Source organism: Bos indicus x Bos taurus, chromosome 7 (genome assembly GCF_003369695.1).
Source record: "Bos indicus x Bos taurus breed Angus x Brahman F1 hybrid chromosome 7, Bos_hybrid_MaternalHap_v2.0, whole genome shotgun sequence".
NCBI lineage: Eukaryota > Metazoa > Chordata > Mammalia > Artiodactyla > Bovidae > Bos > Bos indicus x Bos taurus.
Window position 1 is genome coordinate 75,308,628 of NC_040082.1, and position 18,064 is coordinate 75,326,691.

The 18,064-nt window shown below is 39.5% G+C and overlaps 1 long non-coding RNA gene across 1 annotated transcript in view; it reads right to left on the reverse strand.

Moving 5' to 3' along the window:
- Positions 1-18,064, reverse strand: part of LOC113896617 — a 233,463-nt gene that overhangs the window by 183,446 nt on the left and 31,953 nt on the right. The window lies entirely within an intron of this gene.

The following is an 18,064-nucleotide window of genomic DNA, read 5'->3' on the forward strand; positions in this document are numbered from 1 at the left end:
CAACCAGGGGCAGAATTTCAGAGGATGGAGCTGGTAGGCGAGCCTTGGGGAAGATCACCAGGCATTTATGGAGCACTGCTGAAGACAGAGAGCAAGGGTGGGCAGTGCCCCCCTCTGACCATCTCCAGTTGCTCCCCACTTTTCACACTGATAAGGATTGGAGGATCAACCCTCCACATCCCTATTGCCAGTCCTGTCATAGCTACATGGTGTATCAGTGCCAACCCAGAGGGAGTCCCCCAGGAAGGTCCTCCCACCTCCTCCATCAACACTGTCTTACCTCCAAGTGTGAATAAATGGTATGATTGCCAACCTGGAGGGTTCCTCCTCCCTCCTTTAAAGCCAAGCTCCTGCCCAGGATAAGTTTCCAGCTGAGTCTGAAGGCCTCAGGAATTTTCCCAGGCACCATGTGCAGACCAGTGGGGTACACAAGAATCTGGGTGATACGTGGATGGACGTTTAAAAAGTGTAAAAGTCATGTATTTATTTTCATATATTAAATATATCAGTAGCTCATCAAAACAAACAAAAAAGAAATATCATAATACAACTATGATGCATTAAATATATTTAATGCATCATAGTTGATCCAAAGGAAAAACAGACCAAAGTAAGACATGCTTTTATATATTAATTAAACCCCAATCAATTTCCATTTAAGAAAACATTTCTTCCCTGGTCAAGACGTCACTACCGCATTGTGTGTGCATGTGTGTGTGTGTGTGTGTGTGTGTATATATATATATATGTATATATACATTTATTTATATAGTGTGTGCTTATGTATGTGGATGAAGTTGTTAGATTTTCTTCTTTGGAATTTAATTTTAGAAAAAATAATCATATCCCGTTGGGTAGTTAAATGAATCAACCTGTCTAAACCTTTTTTTTTTTTTTTTTAACACGAACTATATCTACATTCCAGCATCTTGAAACTGTAGTAAAAATATATACCAAAAAATTAAATTAATCCCCGATGTGCTCTAAAGGTTGCTGTTATTAACATACACGTGAACTGAAAGCTTCAAGGATAGCACGTCTGTCAAAGAAAAGAGACAGACTTTGAGGAGGGGAGGCAAGGACTTCCAGCTTCAGCAGATACAAACTACAGATGGGAAATAGATTGTTAGCAAAATAAGTTATTTCCCACCCTCCTTCAATTTTTCACAATCTGTGTGGCAAAGATTTCACTCCTGACACCGTCAACATACCCTTAGCATCTGTAGTCATTTACTGTGACCTAGTGGGTAAAGCAGCCTTCTCCAAATAACCAAACGCCAGATTCTGCATAACGCCAGATTCTGCAAAACACCTTCTGCTTCCCCAAGTGTACAATGGAATTAGAAAAACAAAATTGGTTCAAATGCTGCATGGATTTAACAAGGTGGTGACACAGAGCAAACGTTTATGAAGTCGCTTCTTATTTTCAAACTTCTGGCTCAATTTACACCAAAACAAATTCGAAACTGCTCCTCCAGGAAAACATCTCACAAATGCTATTCCTCCCTGGAGTTCCCCATGTGCACACAAACACACCCACACACATCCTTTGCCTTCTCTCTGCCCCCCACCTTCCCTTTACAAACAAAGCATTCTCATCAATTTGTTATTGTTGTTTTCCTATCCAAAGCAGAGACTAGGAAAGTAAGTCCATTCTCTAGGAGAAAAAAATAGAGTCAATGGACAAACACTTGAAAACAGCCTGAAACCTCGGAGAGGCTTAGCTTATTTAAAAAAACAAAAACAAAAACAAGGGTCTGTGTTTTGAACCCAGCCTATTTATGAGTGGACCATTCTGAGTAATATGACACATTGGAACTTGATAGAGCGTCACAAGTATCATGCCTGGAAGTTAGTGTCTCTAGACTCAACTGGAAAACGGCCTTTATGAATGTGTCCTTTGAAGAATGTTGTACAGACCAGAAACAATCCCTATAGAATGAGGCAAAATCAAAATCAGATACAAAGAAATAACCCAACACCAGGGCCTAAAGGGAAGGCCTAATACTCTCATGATCATAAGAAGCCCTCTGATAAAAAGGTCACCTGACATCAGTCAACTGTCGATTTGGAGGACCTGTTAGAGACCATTTGGTAGCTCCTCTTGTTTGTTATGGAGAAGGCAATGGCACCCCACTCCAGTACTCTTGCCTGGAAAATCCCATGGATGGAGGAGTCTGGAAGGCTGCAGTCCATGGGGTCGCTAAGAGTCAGACACAACTGAGAGACTTGACTTTCACTTTTCACTTTCATGCATTGGAGAAGGAAATGGCAACCCACTCTAGTGTTCTTGCCTGGAGAATCCCAGGGACGGGGGAGCCTGGTGGGCTGCCGTCTATGGGGTCGCACAGAGTCGGACACGACTAAAGTGACTTAGCAGTAGCAGCAGCAGCTTGTTTGTTAATGCTGAGGAATTTCAGAGTTAATCTTCTTCAGGAATAAATAGGAAATATGTGGCCGCACCACCCCAGGAAGGAAGTTTCCGGTCTCAAACGTTCTGTCCTTTACTGTGCTGTACCGCACAATCTGCACTGCACTGAACTGAACTGAACCGCACGATCGCAGGGCAGCCTGACCGGCTAGCTGCAGTGTGAGCTTCCTGAGGATGGCGCCAGTAAAAATTGAAAAATTCAGGATAGAACTGACAGTGTGGTTTGCACAAAACAATCACGCAACTAAATTATATTGAGAAGGATAATGATTCCAGGCAAAATGATTTCCTGAAGAAGTCAAGGATCCAAAGACGTGAGAATGGTGGTATACTTCTGTCCGAAAATGAAATCAACAGCCTACAGGCCATGAAAATGGATCTTTCTTTCAGCTACTCCCCTTTACTTTTCTCACCCGTGCTTGATTAAGAAGACCTCTTAGGGCTTCAACATGTGAGGAAAGGAGATGGAAATGCTACTCACCCAAGTGCCCTGCACAAGGTAACCTTGTGAGAAGAAGGAATTTGAGAATAACTAAAATTGAAGAATACTCCACTTGCCATTAACACAGCTGATCTGAACAGAAACATGTTTCGTGAATAGTCCGTTCCCTGAGAAGTGACTGGATATACATGACTGTCACTATTAACTGAACTAGTCACATAGTAGAGAGCCTTAGAAAAACAAAGACATCCCCCCTGCTACACTCCACCAAGCAGCCACATGTTGTCCCACTGCAGACAGACTGTCACTTCCAGAGCACAAGCTGTCACAGGATGGAAAAGTTATCTGAGTGCCTGACAGTCAGACAGCCTGTTTGGGGGAAAGGGCACGGGGTCAAAGCCCTTGCCTAGAGGTCAAATATTTTTCTGTTAGAATAACAATCCTCACTGAACTGTCAGTGTTCTCAATATATTTTCTTTAGTTCAAGTTTTCTCAGTAAGTGGTTAGCCATTTCTGGAACTAAAAAGGAGATTCAGTTTCCTAAGAAGATTCTTCTTCCATCAACAATGTTTTCTTTTTCAGTGAAGAGTTGTAGATGATATTCTTGATGGGAAGTAAAAAAGCCTGCCTGGTAACCAAGTCCCAAGACGGAATTAAGAATGCCAAAATTTGGTTGGACTGAGAAAGACAAATATCATTATCATTTATATATGTGATCTAAAAAAATGATACAAATAAATTTGTTTATGAAACAGAAATAAACTCATGGACGTAGAAAACAAATTTATAGTTACGAGAGGGGAAAGGAGGTCCTGGGATAAATTAGGAATCTGGGATTAACATATATACACTACTATATTTAAAATAAATAAACAACAGGGACCTATAGCACAGGAACTAAATTTAGTATCATGTAATAACTGATAATAGAAAAGAATTTTAAATATTTTGTAATAATATGTAACAGAAAAGAAGATATGTGTGTGTTGGTGCTCATTTTATGTGCTTTATTTGCATTTCTGGATCAAAGCTCAGAAAAACAACACTTTGTTTTAGCCACAGAAAGATAAATACTTTATGAATCACCAAAAAAGTGAGTAAAATAAGATCTACCAAATGAAATTATTCTTTTTTTATATCAACACTACTTTTAGTTTATTTATTTTAATAGATTAAGCTAAAACTGGAGAAATAAAAGTTAAAGCTTGGAAAATTTACAAAAGTATCTGATTCAAACAAACAAAAAGTTAAATTAAATAGACTTCACTTTATTTATTTCTTGTCCCTGATGAAGGCACTTCCACTCTCATTAACCTGTATTTAAGAGGGAAAGGGAATATTTATCATGATTTTAATAATACTATTATTTACATAAATTAGAATAGATTGGCTTGGCAATTCAGGGTTCATAGCAAAGACCCATTCCCATTATAAAAGTCAATATTATTACAGAGAATACCATTATAAACCAAGTCAACATCATTTCTCAGTTTTATATATATTAATGTAATATCCCCAATAGGATCTGAACACTTTTTTTTCAGCCTTCACTGTGATAGGATTATAGCATTTTGTTTGGTGTAACAATTTTTTTTAATATCTAGTAGGTCTAAAACATTGTACTAATTATTGGGGATGAGTTTAAGTGGATTATCCCTCCCAGTGTTTGATGGCTATCAAAGAATCAGCCTGTACAGGACAAGGACAGACAAAAGGCAGGACAGGAACAAAGCAGGTGAGCAAGCGGAAGGAAGTGCACTGAATATAGCATTTCCCAGCAGCAATAAGGTGTCTGGGCTGCTTTCACATTCTGTATAACACATCTATCAATAAAGAAGTCTGATCCAGTTTCGAGCTGCAGAACTGACCAGGTTGGGTAGCCATGCTGCTAGGATAAGGCTTAGGGGCCTCTGTCCAACCCCTGGCCTACAACCCTGTCTCCAGGACAGATTTAGCATGGAGGAGAGGGGTGATTTTTTTGTTCTTCCTTATGGGCCTTAAATGAACAAAAATGAATTAATTACAATCTTTGCATGGCCCTCCTTTCTGTATTTATTTATCTGATTTTGTTCACAATGCCTTTATATCCCATTTTGGGGTCAATTTGACATTTAGAAATGATAAAGTTCTTAGTTTTAAATAAAATGCCTGAAAAAAATCAGTGTCCAATAGGAGCAGTACTAACCAGAACTAGAATGCTGCTGCTGCTGCTAAGTCACTTCAGTTGTGTCCGACTCTGTGTGACCCCATAGATGGCAGCCCACCAGGTTCCCCGTCCCTGGAATTCTCCAGGCAAGAACACTGGAGTGGGTTGCCATTTCCTTCTCCAATGCATGAAAGTGAAAAGTGAAAGTGAAGTCGCTCAGTCGTGTCTGACTCCTAGCGACCCCATGGACTGCAGCCTACCAGGCTCCTCCGTCCATGGGATTTTCCAGGCAAAAGTACTGGAGTGGGTTGTCATTGCCTTCTCCGAGAACTAGAATAGGGTTGCCAAATTCAGTAAATAAAAATATAGGGCACCCTGCTATATAATAAACTTTTTTTAAGTATAAACATGTAGTATTTGGTACATACTTGTGTTTTAAAGGCCTTCCTTGGTGGCTCAGATGGTAAAGAATCTGCCTGCAGCAGGAGACTGAAGCTCAATCCCCAAAATATTCACTATTTACCTGAAATTCATATGTAACTAGGTGTCTAATATTGTTTCAACAATGCCAATTTACATCCTCAGAAAGTCCAAAACTCCTTGTGGCTCAGCTGGTAAAGAATCCGCTTGTAATGCAGGAGACCTGGGTTCAATCCCTGGGTTGGGAAGGTCCCCTAGAGAAGGGAAAGGCTACCCACTCCAGTACTCTGGCCTGGAAAATTTCATGAACTATACAGTCCATGGGGTCGCAAAGAGTTGGACATGACCAAAGGACTTTCACTACTACTATTAGCAAAACAGGAAGATATTATTGACCTCTCATTGCTTCTCATTGATTTTATGTATAAAACATGAAAGAATTACTTTCTATTACATTCAACCTAATTGGGTCAAATATGGCATACTTCAAGAGTATCTAAAGCACAAAAGAGAATTGGAAATTTTGACAAAGTTGAATATTTTCCATGTTTAAACACTTGTCTACATAGCTAAACATTTAATTATTACAATAGTTCAAAATCAGTGCTGAAACTACTTTACCATTCTATTAATCACATCTACAGCATCTTGCTTTGAGATTCAAAACATGCTCAAATTTGGCTTGGGAAATTCTTAAGATTTTGAAATTCTTAAGATTTGCTAAATTTGAAATGGACACACACACATATATGAAACAACTCCCTGGTCTATACAGCCAAGCTTATTCAGAAGTAATTTAATCCTGTCCTCCTAAAAGTCAGATCAAATCATTGGTTCTGAGACTTGTATCCCCAAAATCACCTTAGGGAAATAATGGAGATTAATAAATATAGATACTCTTGCTATTATGTCAGAAAAGATAAGACCTCAACAACTAAATAGAACCCCTTGCCATTTGTAAGAAAGGAAAAGAGAGAAAACAAAAATCTATGAAAAGAAAAACATTTCTGTATGAGGTGGAAAGTTCTGGGGAAAAAAAAATTCTTATGTACAACATTCTGATACCAAGAGACTCTTATTATGGATAACATCTCATCTCTAAGTAAGGTAGCCCCATATCTTGCCTGATTTACTACCTAAAACAAAGCTAAAAACGAACAAATGGCATAGTCCAGATCTCCAAATGTCAGGATGACAAATGTTATTTCTCTGTTTCAGAGGACAAATCATTGATGCAGAGAATAACAAAATTTCAAAAGCACTCTGGCATGGTACCCTGAAAAGAAAATAAAGTAGAACAGTAAATCCTATCTTGAAGTAAGAGCCTGTATCACAGCACCAACCTGAGACACAAAGTGAGGCTGGGGGCACTCAGAAAGTGGAGAAAAGAGTCTTTCTTTGTAGCAGCTAAATCTCAGATATGGACTTCATGCCTTATGGGTGAAGGGTAAGTTAGAGAGGTGGAGTTTTAGTTAAGATGTAGAATTTTCTAGAACAAAGCCATTCCTTCCCCAGTATAAACCACTACTTCATAGTTATGAGAATTTTAACCTCTGGAAAGACATTTAACTTCCTTTTACTTCCGTTTCTTAATCTATAAATAAGGGTGATGATAATATTCTTTATTTCATAATAAAGTTGACACAAGGATTAAATGAATTAATATTCATAAGGTATTTAGAATTGTAGCTGCACACAGAACTCACTAAAAAGTGTTTGCCATTTTAAAAAAGTCTTAGACTTTTAAAGGAATCTCAAGAAGTCAGGATACCAGTTCAGTTCAGTCACTCAGTCGTGTCCGACTCTGCGACCCCATGCATCGCAGCACACCAGGCCTCCCTGTCCATCACCAACTCGCAGAGTTCATTCAAACTCACGTCCATCGAGTCGGTGATGCCATCCAGCCATCTCATCCTCTGTCATCCCCTTCTCCTCCTACCCACAATCCCTCCCAGCATCAGTCTTTTTCCAATGAGTCAACTCTTCGCATGAGGTGGCCAAAGTACTGGAGTTTCCGCTTTAGCATCATTCCTTCCAAAGAAATCAGGAGGCCAAGCTATTTACAATTAAAAAAAAAAAAATCTTCATATGAGCTAACTGTGTGGTATAACATTCCACAGAGCATTCACATATATTACCTTGTTTAATTCTTCCTGCCATATTTTTTTTTTTTAATTTAGGTATCAATCATAAAGGAAATCATCCCTAAATATTCATTGGAAAGACTGATGCTGAAGCTGAAGTGCCAATACTTTGGCCACCTCATGCAAAGAGCCAACTAATTGGAAAAGACCCTGATGCTGGGAAAGATTGAGGGCAGGAGGAGAAGGGAGCAACAGAAGACGCAATGTCTGGATGCCATCACTGACTCAATGGACATGAGTTTGAGCAAACTCAGGGAGGTGGTGAAGGACAGGGAAGCCTGGCACACTGCAGTTCATGGGGTCATGAAGAGTCAGACACAATCAGGGACTGAACAACAATGACAAATAGTTGATTTACAATGTTTCAGGTGTGCAGAAAGTGATTCAATTATATATATCTACTTTATATTAATATAATAGTGGGTATATGTTCATCACAAGCTTCTAATTTATCCCTCCCCTCCATTTGCCCTTTGGTAACCATAAGTTTGTTTTCTATGTCTGTGAGTCTATTTTGTAAATAAGTTCATTTGTAATAATTTTTTAGATCCCAAATACAAGTATTTTATGTCATGATATCTGTCTGTCTCTGTCTGAGTTACTTTACTTAGAGTATGAGAATCTCTAGGTCCATCCATGTTGCTGCAAATAGCATGAGTTCATTCTTTTTTATAGCTGAGAAATTTCATTTCATTCAATACTTTTATAAAAAAGTATTTCATTCTTTTTTATAGCTGAGTAACTCCATTGAGTACATGTGTCACATCTTCTTTATCCATTCATCTGTGGATGGACATTTGGGTTGCTTCCATGTCTTGGCTATTGTGAATAGGCTATATATTACTGATTTCATTTTATTAAGAAGTAAAGAAGCCTTCTCAAGATCATGTGACCAATGCATGCCCTCTATGAATAATAGCAGCAAGTTGAGTCTTTTTTTCAACTTTTATTCATCTTTGAATTCACTTTTAATTTGGTGGTTTATCCGGGTTCCATACTCTTGCTTGACCCACTTCTTTCTCCTCTTTATTTCTCCAGACATTGCAGGAAGCAGTGTCAGGATAAGGAAAAGGAGACAAAATATAAATTCAAACATACCAAGTTTTAGCATCTGATTTTGGCAGAGTCACAAGACCATAACCAAAGTGGGCATTTTTCTAAATTACTTTAAGCAGCATAAATAGTTCATCTTCTTTTCTGTCAGTCATCTTTTCATACCCAGCATAATTACTAGGTTTTCTCCTACAAATATCACTTTTTAAAATAATTTATGCAACTGTGTATAGCTCAACTATGAGTTTAAGGAAAATTTTGATAAATGCAAGAACTTAATGTTAATTTATATATCCCCCAATGATTAGTTTAGTGTAAATAGTTTGAGGTTCTCTGTTGCATCTTAAATGATCAAATATGATAATGTCTACATGTAACTGGCTAAAAGGTCACTTCAGGACAAATAGTCTAGGCAGAGCCTAAGAAAAATGTCAGCGAAGGCCCCAACAATCCAAAGAATTTCATTATGAGGAGTAAGTGAGCGAAAAGCCTGGGTAGTTTATTTTCATAAACATGAAGCTAGCATTTGTTCATTTATAAATAATAATGAATCCCAAATATGCCCCAAGCACTATACTAAGCATGACATACTCTGTGAAAATAAATAAATAAAGACACAGCCCTGCTCCACAAGAGTGTATAGTAACAGCATTAGATTTAGTCCAGGCAGGGGACATGTTTCTGTACAAGTGAGGGTTGTGCTGAGCTATGAAAGGAGATTGTGCAAAAAAACGAAAGGAATAATATTCAAAGAAGCTGTGGCAGAAGGGATGGAAAGTAGCTGGAGCAGAAGAAGCAAGTGGAAGCAGTCCTGGCCTAGGAAGTCACACTCGTGACTTCTTTTTTTAATTCCAAGAGCACTGGGGGACTTAAGCAAGAGCAGGAAGTTGGGATGGGCTAGGATGACACTGTCAGCCTTTGGAAAGTCTGTTCCAGCAACTGTGCAGCTAGACCAGAAAGAAGGAAATTGCAGTGGAGTGAGAGGTGGTGACAACTTGGAGTAGAAGGGGTGAAATGGAGGGGAGAGGTTATTTATAAGAAGTAAAACTGAAAGGAATAGATGATGAATTGGATATGGACTTATTTTATAATGTGTATCTTGCACTAAGAGGAGAGCATAGCAACCCACTCCAGCATTATTGCCTAGAGAACCCCATGGACAAAGGAGCTTGGCAGGCCACAGTTCATAGAGTCACAAAGAGTCGGATACAACTGAAGCAACTTAGCATGCACATCTTGCACTAAAATCGTTGCCTGGCACATAAAAGCACTTCATACCTATTTGTGGAGTACATGTTGAATGAGTTTATAAAAGGAGAAAAATGAGGTGTCAAGGATGACTCCTAAGAGTCTAGATGGCATATCTTAGATAAGTGATGATGTTTATGCAGAACTAGAATCCCGGAGAAGACCAGGTTCTGGGTAAGAGTGTATCGGTTTATTTTTAATCTCACTGTTTCTGAGATGGCTGTAACTTATCCACAAGAAATGCCAAGAAATGCAAGGAGAGAGGTAATCTGAAGCCGAGAGAAGAGGTCTTACCTACAGATATAAATAAATGTGTGAGTCATTTACTTGGAGGAAGAGATTGAAGCTATAAGTATAAATGCTATTGCTAAGGGACAGACCAGAGAGTAAGATGGTGAGCAGATGCAGGACCAAGCTTAAAGAAGCTCTACAACCATAGAGAAACATCACGGAGAAGGAGTTGGAAGAAAACTCAGACAAACACAAGAGCAGGTACAAATAGTATCATGGAAAGCAAGCTAAGAGATCGTTTCAAGAAGGCAAGGACCAACAATATCGAATACAATTCAAAAGTTACATATGATAAAAACCGAAAAACATCCTTAGCAATGAAAATACTCTCAGTGACTTCTGAAAGAGCTATTTCAGAGAAGTGATGGGACCAGAGTCACATTAAATTGGATAACTGTTTAAGTGTTAAGTGAGGAAAAGGAGACATTATATATAGTCTGGTGGAAAAGAAAAATAGCATGGTGGCTACATGGGAATTAGGGAGGGGTCAAGGGATTGGATATAGACCAAAGAGAAGCATTTAGCTAACATGAAGAGGCTGCCTACATAACAGAGATAAGAGATAATCAAATGTGAAGGTATCCTGACGAAAGTCAACTCTGAGTAATGACAGTGTTAGAAATGCTCTCAGCAGGAGTTTTTAGCATATTTGGGATATCAAAATATAGGGTGGACAGAATGATCAAGAAGGCAATAGAAAATAGCCCAAAACAACCTATCCTGGGGAAAAACTTGCATCATACATTTTGTAAGATCTAAACAGAAACATTGTTTGAAGTTGTCTAAAATTGTTCTATTAAGGGAGGAAAACAGTTTAAATTTATTGTCCACTTCCATATGCTTTTCATATGCTGCTACTGCTGCTGCTGCTAAGCCACTTCAGTCATGTCCGACTCTGTGCGACCCCAGAGAAGGCAGCCCACCAGGCTCCCCCGTCCCTGGAATTCTCCAGGCAAGAACACTGGAGTGGGTTGCCATTTCCTTCTCCAATGTTGGGGAAGAGTAAAAATGAATGAGAATAACTATTAAAGACTGGATCCATGCATATATCCAACACTCCAAATATAGGGGGATTGAGTGATCTGGAGTTGGGGGATACTGTGCCTTTGGATAAATTTATTTAATCTCGGTACTCTTTACACCACACCAATCATCCTGCCTCTCATTAAAATACATATCAATATTTGAAAAAACTATCTGTAATTTCTAAAGCAAGGGCTGTACATGACTGCTTTGGGGGGAAACAGTGAGACAGACACCAGAAGAGATATTCTAGTCAAACGAGAATAAACAGACACCATCACTGCTCACCTATTTCCCTTGATAGGCTGGATGAATGGACTGATGCATGGACAAATGCATCAGTAGAGAACAGATGGCTTCATGTTAAGACTTTCTGTACTTGTACTAGAACTTGACATCTCTATAATGGTAAGATGGATTGCACAGAAAGTAATTCAGCCTTTCAAGGGGCTTAACCCCCTGCAGGCCACCCACTCACTTCCAGGTGGGGACTAAGTGTACCAGAGCCTTTCTCATCAGGGCAGTCATTGATGTATCATCCACATGAGTGAATGATCTGAATTATTTGGTTGTTCCTCCTATGCCCATACGTTGACGGTAAAATTAAGGTTTAATTTTAGAGACAAGAAAAAATGCTCTTATATGTTACAGGCTGGTTTAACAAATATTCCTGTATTGGGAGACTGAGCGTGCGGACTCCGTGGACTATGACTCTGGACACAAGTACATGAAGGAGGACTTGCCTTTATACTTGCCCCTTATCTATCTTCATCATCAGGATATCCTGAAGAGGAGTGGCTTGGCCAGGGCAGGATTTGGGCATTGCAGAATACCTTGGGCTAATACCAATGAGTTACAGTTTATCACATTAAAAACCAAGCATTTGCAAAGATTTGAAATTAGAGTTTTAAATATTCTGATGATAAAAGGGAAGTGAAATATGTTCAAGCCCCAGAAATTGAGTGTCAGCAGAATAAGGGGACAGACTTAGAATTATTGTCCCCTTCAATGAATCAGTTCAAAGGAAAGAAGCTGTAAACTAAAAGTTCCTTGATCATGAAAAATGTAACTGCTATATAATATACCTCAAAACTTACTGCTCTGTCTCTTGCCCTTTGAACTAATTGCAAGAAAATCAAGGGCAGCAGGGCCGGGGTTGATTTTGAAGTCATTCTGTGGTAATTTAAAGTAATTGGGAATTTTTTTACGACGATTGCTATAAAGAAGAATATATAGCTTTGCTATTCCTTGCGACAGTTCTTTGAATTACACCTCCAGAATAAGAAGTATGAGACATGCTGATAATTTATAGCAATATACCCATTCCACCAACAAGGGCTGGCATTACAAATGAGCAAAGGGAAAAAAAAGACTCTGAGCAAAATGTGCAGTGCCCATGAGTGCTCTTATCCAGTCAGGCCTCATTCCTACCCAAGAGCACGTCCACACAATTCTAAAGCAGTCCTTCAAAGCAAGTCTGCATCTTGGAGCCAAATGGCAACTCATCTGGAATCCTGAGTGCTAAGTGAAATGCTTTAAAGCATGCAAGAAATCTTAATTAGTAAAGAATTGGGGGGGGGGGGGGAAGTGTTCTATTAATAATTAGGGAAAATCGAAGCATAATTACAAATGCTCTGAGCGCCTGTCTCTGAGATGCTTGCTGGGGGTAGAGATTGTGAATTGCTGCCTTCTTAGCTCAAATTGCATTTGATCTCAGGAAGGGCTCTTCAGAGGAAAAGCATATAAAGATGTTTTCAGTATCTCCTCTGCCCTTCAGTGTCCCTGTTGTGTGGGCCCTGTCATAATTAGATGCTGGCTTTTAGTGGGGTGCTTTGAGTGTTCAATTAGGTCTCCTTTCTTCCTTGCAGTCCTGTTTTAATATGAATGAACACAAAACCAATTATCTTTCAGAAGTAGGTTTTTGAATTGCACTGACAGTCTTCCTACATGTTTGACAACCATCACCATGAGATACTGCCCTTAATTCAGATGTAGGGGAGGGACAAAAACTAATGGCCCAAGTTTCTTTTTGAATTCAATGAAAATCATAATGGTTCTCCCTCTCTAAACAGTGACAGACCAAAGCCCTGATATTCCAAGGATGTTCCACAGGCCAGCAGTAGCGTTACCTGTTCAGTTCAGCTCAGTCGCTCAGTCATGTCTGACTGCGATCCAATGGACTGCAGCACTCCAGGCTTCCCTGAGACAGGCGTTTAGTGACAAATAGATTCAAGGGATTAGATCTGATGGACAGACTGTCTGAAGAACTATGGATGGAAGTTTGTGACATTGTACAGGAGGCAGGGATCAAGACAATCCTCAAGAAAAAGAAATGCAAAAAGGCAAAATGGTTGTCTGAGGAGGCCTTACAAATAACTGAGAAAAGAAAAGATGCAAAAGGCAAAGGAGAAAAGGAAAGATATACCCATTTGAATGCAGAGTTCCAAAGAATACCAAGGAGAGATAAGAAAGCCTTCCTCAGTGATCAATGCAAAGAAATAGAGGAAAACAATAGAATGGGAAAGACTAGAGATCTCTTCAAGAAAATCAGAGATACCAAGGGAACATTTCATGCAAAGATGGGCACAATAAAGGACAGAAATGATATGGACCTAACAGAAGCAGAAGATGTTAGGAAGAGGTGGCAAGAATACACAGAAGATCTATACAAAAAAGATCTTCATGACCTAGATAATCACAATGGTGTGATCACTCACCTACAGCCAGACATCTTGGAATGTGAAGTCAAGTGGGCCTTAGGAAGCATCACTATGAACAAAGCTAGTGGAGGTGATGAAGTTCTAGTGGAGCTCTTTCAAATCCTACAGGATGATGCTGTGAAATTGCTGCACTTAATATGCCAGCAAATTTGGAAAACTCAGCAGTGGCCACAGGACTGGAAAAGGTCAATTTTCATTCCAATCTCAAAGAAAGGCAATGCCAAAGGATGCTCAAACTACTGCACAATTGCACTCATCTTGCACACTAGCAAAGCAATACCTGAAAGCTCTTTAAAAATCAGAATCTGGGGCCCCATCTCGGACCTCCTAAATGAAAATCTGCACTTGGATGCTGGGTGATTTGGATGCACATTAAGGCTTGAGAAAGACTGATCCAAAGTCATCAAAATATTTGTGGTAATACACAATATTTAGGGAAAAAATCATCCTCATTAAGAGAAATTAAAAAAAAAAAAAAAAGCAGTGTCCTTACTTTGTCTCCTCACCAACATGATGAACATTAAGTAGAGTTTTAGCAACTTTTAAAGAAATAAATCAGAATATAGTTGGTGTAACGGACACCTGTGAGACCCACCAGGACTTCTGATTCTCTCTTATTTTCATTACACAGCTGCTGCGCTGCTGCTAAGTCGCTTGAGTCGTGTCTGACTTTATGCGACCCCATAGACGGCAGCCCACCAGGCTTTCCCGTCCCTGGGATTCTCCATGCAAGAACACTGGAGTGGGTTGCCATTTCCTTCTCCGATGCAAGAAAGTGAAAAGTGAAAGTGAAGTCACTCAGTCATGTCCGACTCTAGCGACCCCATGGACTGCAGCCTACCAGGCTCCTCCATCCATGGAGTTTTCCAGGCAAAAGTACTGGAGTGGGGTGCCATTGCCTTCTCCATTCATTATACAGAAGGAATGCCTATCCTTGCCCCTTTAAACTTGGGCCTGGTCGCAAAGAGTCGGACACGACTGAGCAACTGATCCGATCTGATCTGGCTGGGTGACTTGCTTTGGCCAATAAAATGTGAGTGGAAAAGTGTAAGCAGCTTTTGGCAGGAAAAATCTTTTGCCTTTTGCTGGAAAGAGCTCTTTGCAGGAGGCACCTCTTTGTCTTGTCACTAACCTTAAACCAGGCACCCCTATGCTCTATTTTTCTCTGGCTCAAGCACACCTTTCAAATCTTTTAATCATATGACACCTTGGCTAACTCGTCAGTCCTTTCTATATATCTAAGAAGTAGAAATGAAGAATAAGTAATGAACAGATGACCAGATCTCCTCCTTAGCTTGTACGTCCCTCATCTCCAGAACAAACTGTGTGACAAAACAGTGTGGACGAGATAACATCTAGAGGAAGATCACAAGAAGTCACCAGCCTGCGTGCAGTGGAGGATGGTGTCTGACCACCAGCCCGCCCCGCCCCCATCTCAAGGATTAACTGAGATTCCTTCCCTTCTTCCCCTTAAAATCCTCAAGGCCAAGAGGAATCTAGGGATGCTGAGTCCACCTTTTGCCCAGATTGCCAGCATTCTGATTAAAGGCAACCTTCCTGTCTACCGCTGGTGAGTATTGGTTTTGCAAGCAGCAAGCCTTGATTCAGTAACAAAAGGACACCCACTGCTTCTATGTGAAGGCATGGAGGAGCTGCCGCACCGTTCTCCATGCTTTCTCTTTCACTGCCTGAGTGTTTGTGGAAGCACACTTTGACGTGGAGGTGCTGTTAGATAAAAGAAAGTGGAGAAACAGAAAGAGGGAATGGTGTCATTTTGTTGTCTCCTCATGAAAATAGTGAACATAAAGTATAGAGTTTTAGCAATATTCAAAGAAATAAGGTTGACTGTAACTCCTCCAACACACGGAAGGCAGTAGCTCTCAGAGAGATGCCTTGACCTTCAGCAGATTTTATGTGAGTAAAAAATAAGCCTCTGAGATGTTTGGGTTTTATTATCGTAGCTTAACTTCGTCTCTTCTGATGGAATTGGCAACATACAAAAGAAATGAGGTAGAGAAGAGCAATCACTGCCCACTAGCAATGGAGAGTTAAAAATTTAGAGGCATAGTCCAGCCCCCACTCAAAGCCATCCATGTCACTGTAATGCCAGTGTAATTGGGAAATGCCTTACAACCTTCAAATCTGGCAGAGAACAGCTGCATGATGCAATATAATATCTTGAGTTCAATCCTATAGAAGTGAGACGATAATCCATTGTTTGTTTAGATGAGAATGCAGAGACTCTAATATAATTCTGAACTTCTTCTTTTCCCTAAAAATACCCAAATTATGCGATTTGGTACTCATTGCAAATTTTACCCATCCATTTATGACATGGTTAAAAGCATCCACAGGTTTTGAATCAAGTGAGGATAACACTGGAGATGATTCATTTCCTTTAGAACATGACAAACCTAGACAGCATATTAAAAAGCAGAGATATCTCTTTGCCAACAAAGGTCCATCTAGTCAAAGCTATGGTCTTTCCAGTTGTCATGTATGGATGTGAGAGTCAGACCATAAAGAAGGCTCAGTGCTGAAGAATTGACGCTTTTGAATTGGAGTGTTGGAGAAGACTGTTGAGAGTCCCTTGAAACTGAAAGGAGAACAAACCAGCCAATCTTATAAGAAAACAATCCTGAATATTCATTTAAAGGACTGATGCTGAAGCTCAAACTCCAATACTTTGGCTACCTGAGGTGAAAAGCTGACTCATTAGAAAAAACCCTGATGCTAGGAAAGATTGAAGCCTGGAGGAGAAGAGGACAACAGAGGATGAGATGGTTGGCATCACTAATTCAATGGATATGAGTTTGAGCAAGCTCTGTGAGATGGTAAAGAACAGGGAAGCCTGGTATGCTGCAGTCCATGGGGTCACAAAAAGTCAGACATGACTGAGTGACTGAGCAACAATAGAACATGAACATGCCTGGATAACAGGAGTCCAACAATACTGGTTTCATTGATTATTCTTTATCCATCTCTCATTGACTTTTAACAGAGACAGAAGTTAACCTGCAGCATCCTCTCATTTTTTCAAAGCACTAAATGACCGTGCCACGATTAGTGATATCAGAATGTTTCTGATGGTGTCACAGGAATCTCTCTGGGCTCAGATGATCTAATCTAGAGAACTCTGGAATCAAGCTCAAGAACACCACTGTATGTATATTTGCAAAATGTCTACTGACATTATGCAGGAGAAATTTTTAAGCACTGTGCAAAATGCTGTATTTGAATTCATTGCTTATTGTTTGTAGCCAAAGGACACCATATTACAATTAAAACACCTAGGCAGTAAAGGAAAGAAACTATCAGGCTCCATCAGGCAATTGCCTGCTCCATCAGGCAATGCCATTTGATGAAGAAATGTTGATATAGGAAAGAGAAATACAAGAAGATAAAGCAAGTGTCAGTAGTTATTAAAGAAATTTATATCATCAACTTGAGTAGGTTTGAACATAAAATATGTCATGCTTATCCACAACAAACCATAATGAGAACTTTAAGGCAAAGGACATGATTATTTCATCCAAGTCTTGAGTTCAAATTTTCCCTGATCAATACAACAGAAAAAGATTAGACACAAATCAAGGATTTTGTTTTAGGCATGATAATGATAGTGCAATTATATTTTTAAAGAGAAGAACTTATCTTTTAAAGGTATGTTAAAATATTTCACAATGAAATAGTTATGGAGCCTAAGCTTTGCTTCATCATAATCTGCATGGAAGTGGGATGAAGTGAGTGGCTATATAGATAAAACAAGACTGGCTAATTCCAATGATTGCTGAGGCTGTGTGATGTGTATATCACATTCATTACATCCTCCTCTCCACTTCTGGGAATATTTGAAAATTTGCATAAGAAACAGTTTAAAAAAAAGTTTAAGCAAACAAACCAAGGCCTGTGAGTTAACAGCTTGCCGTGCCAAGGCCTTGACACAAATTGCAGCAAAGGGAAAATAGTGCTTACAAGAGAGCCAGTCTCCTTGTTACTTTACCTGCCTGCCCCCCACACAGCATTGTTATTAATTAAATTTAATCAATTACAATAATTTGCATTTGATAGCTGGACATTTCTGGGACATTTCAAAGGAATACCCACTGATGGGGGAAAAAGGAAGAGTTTTTCTAATAAGCATTT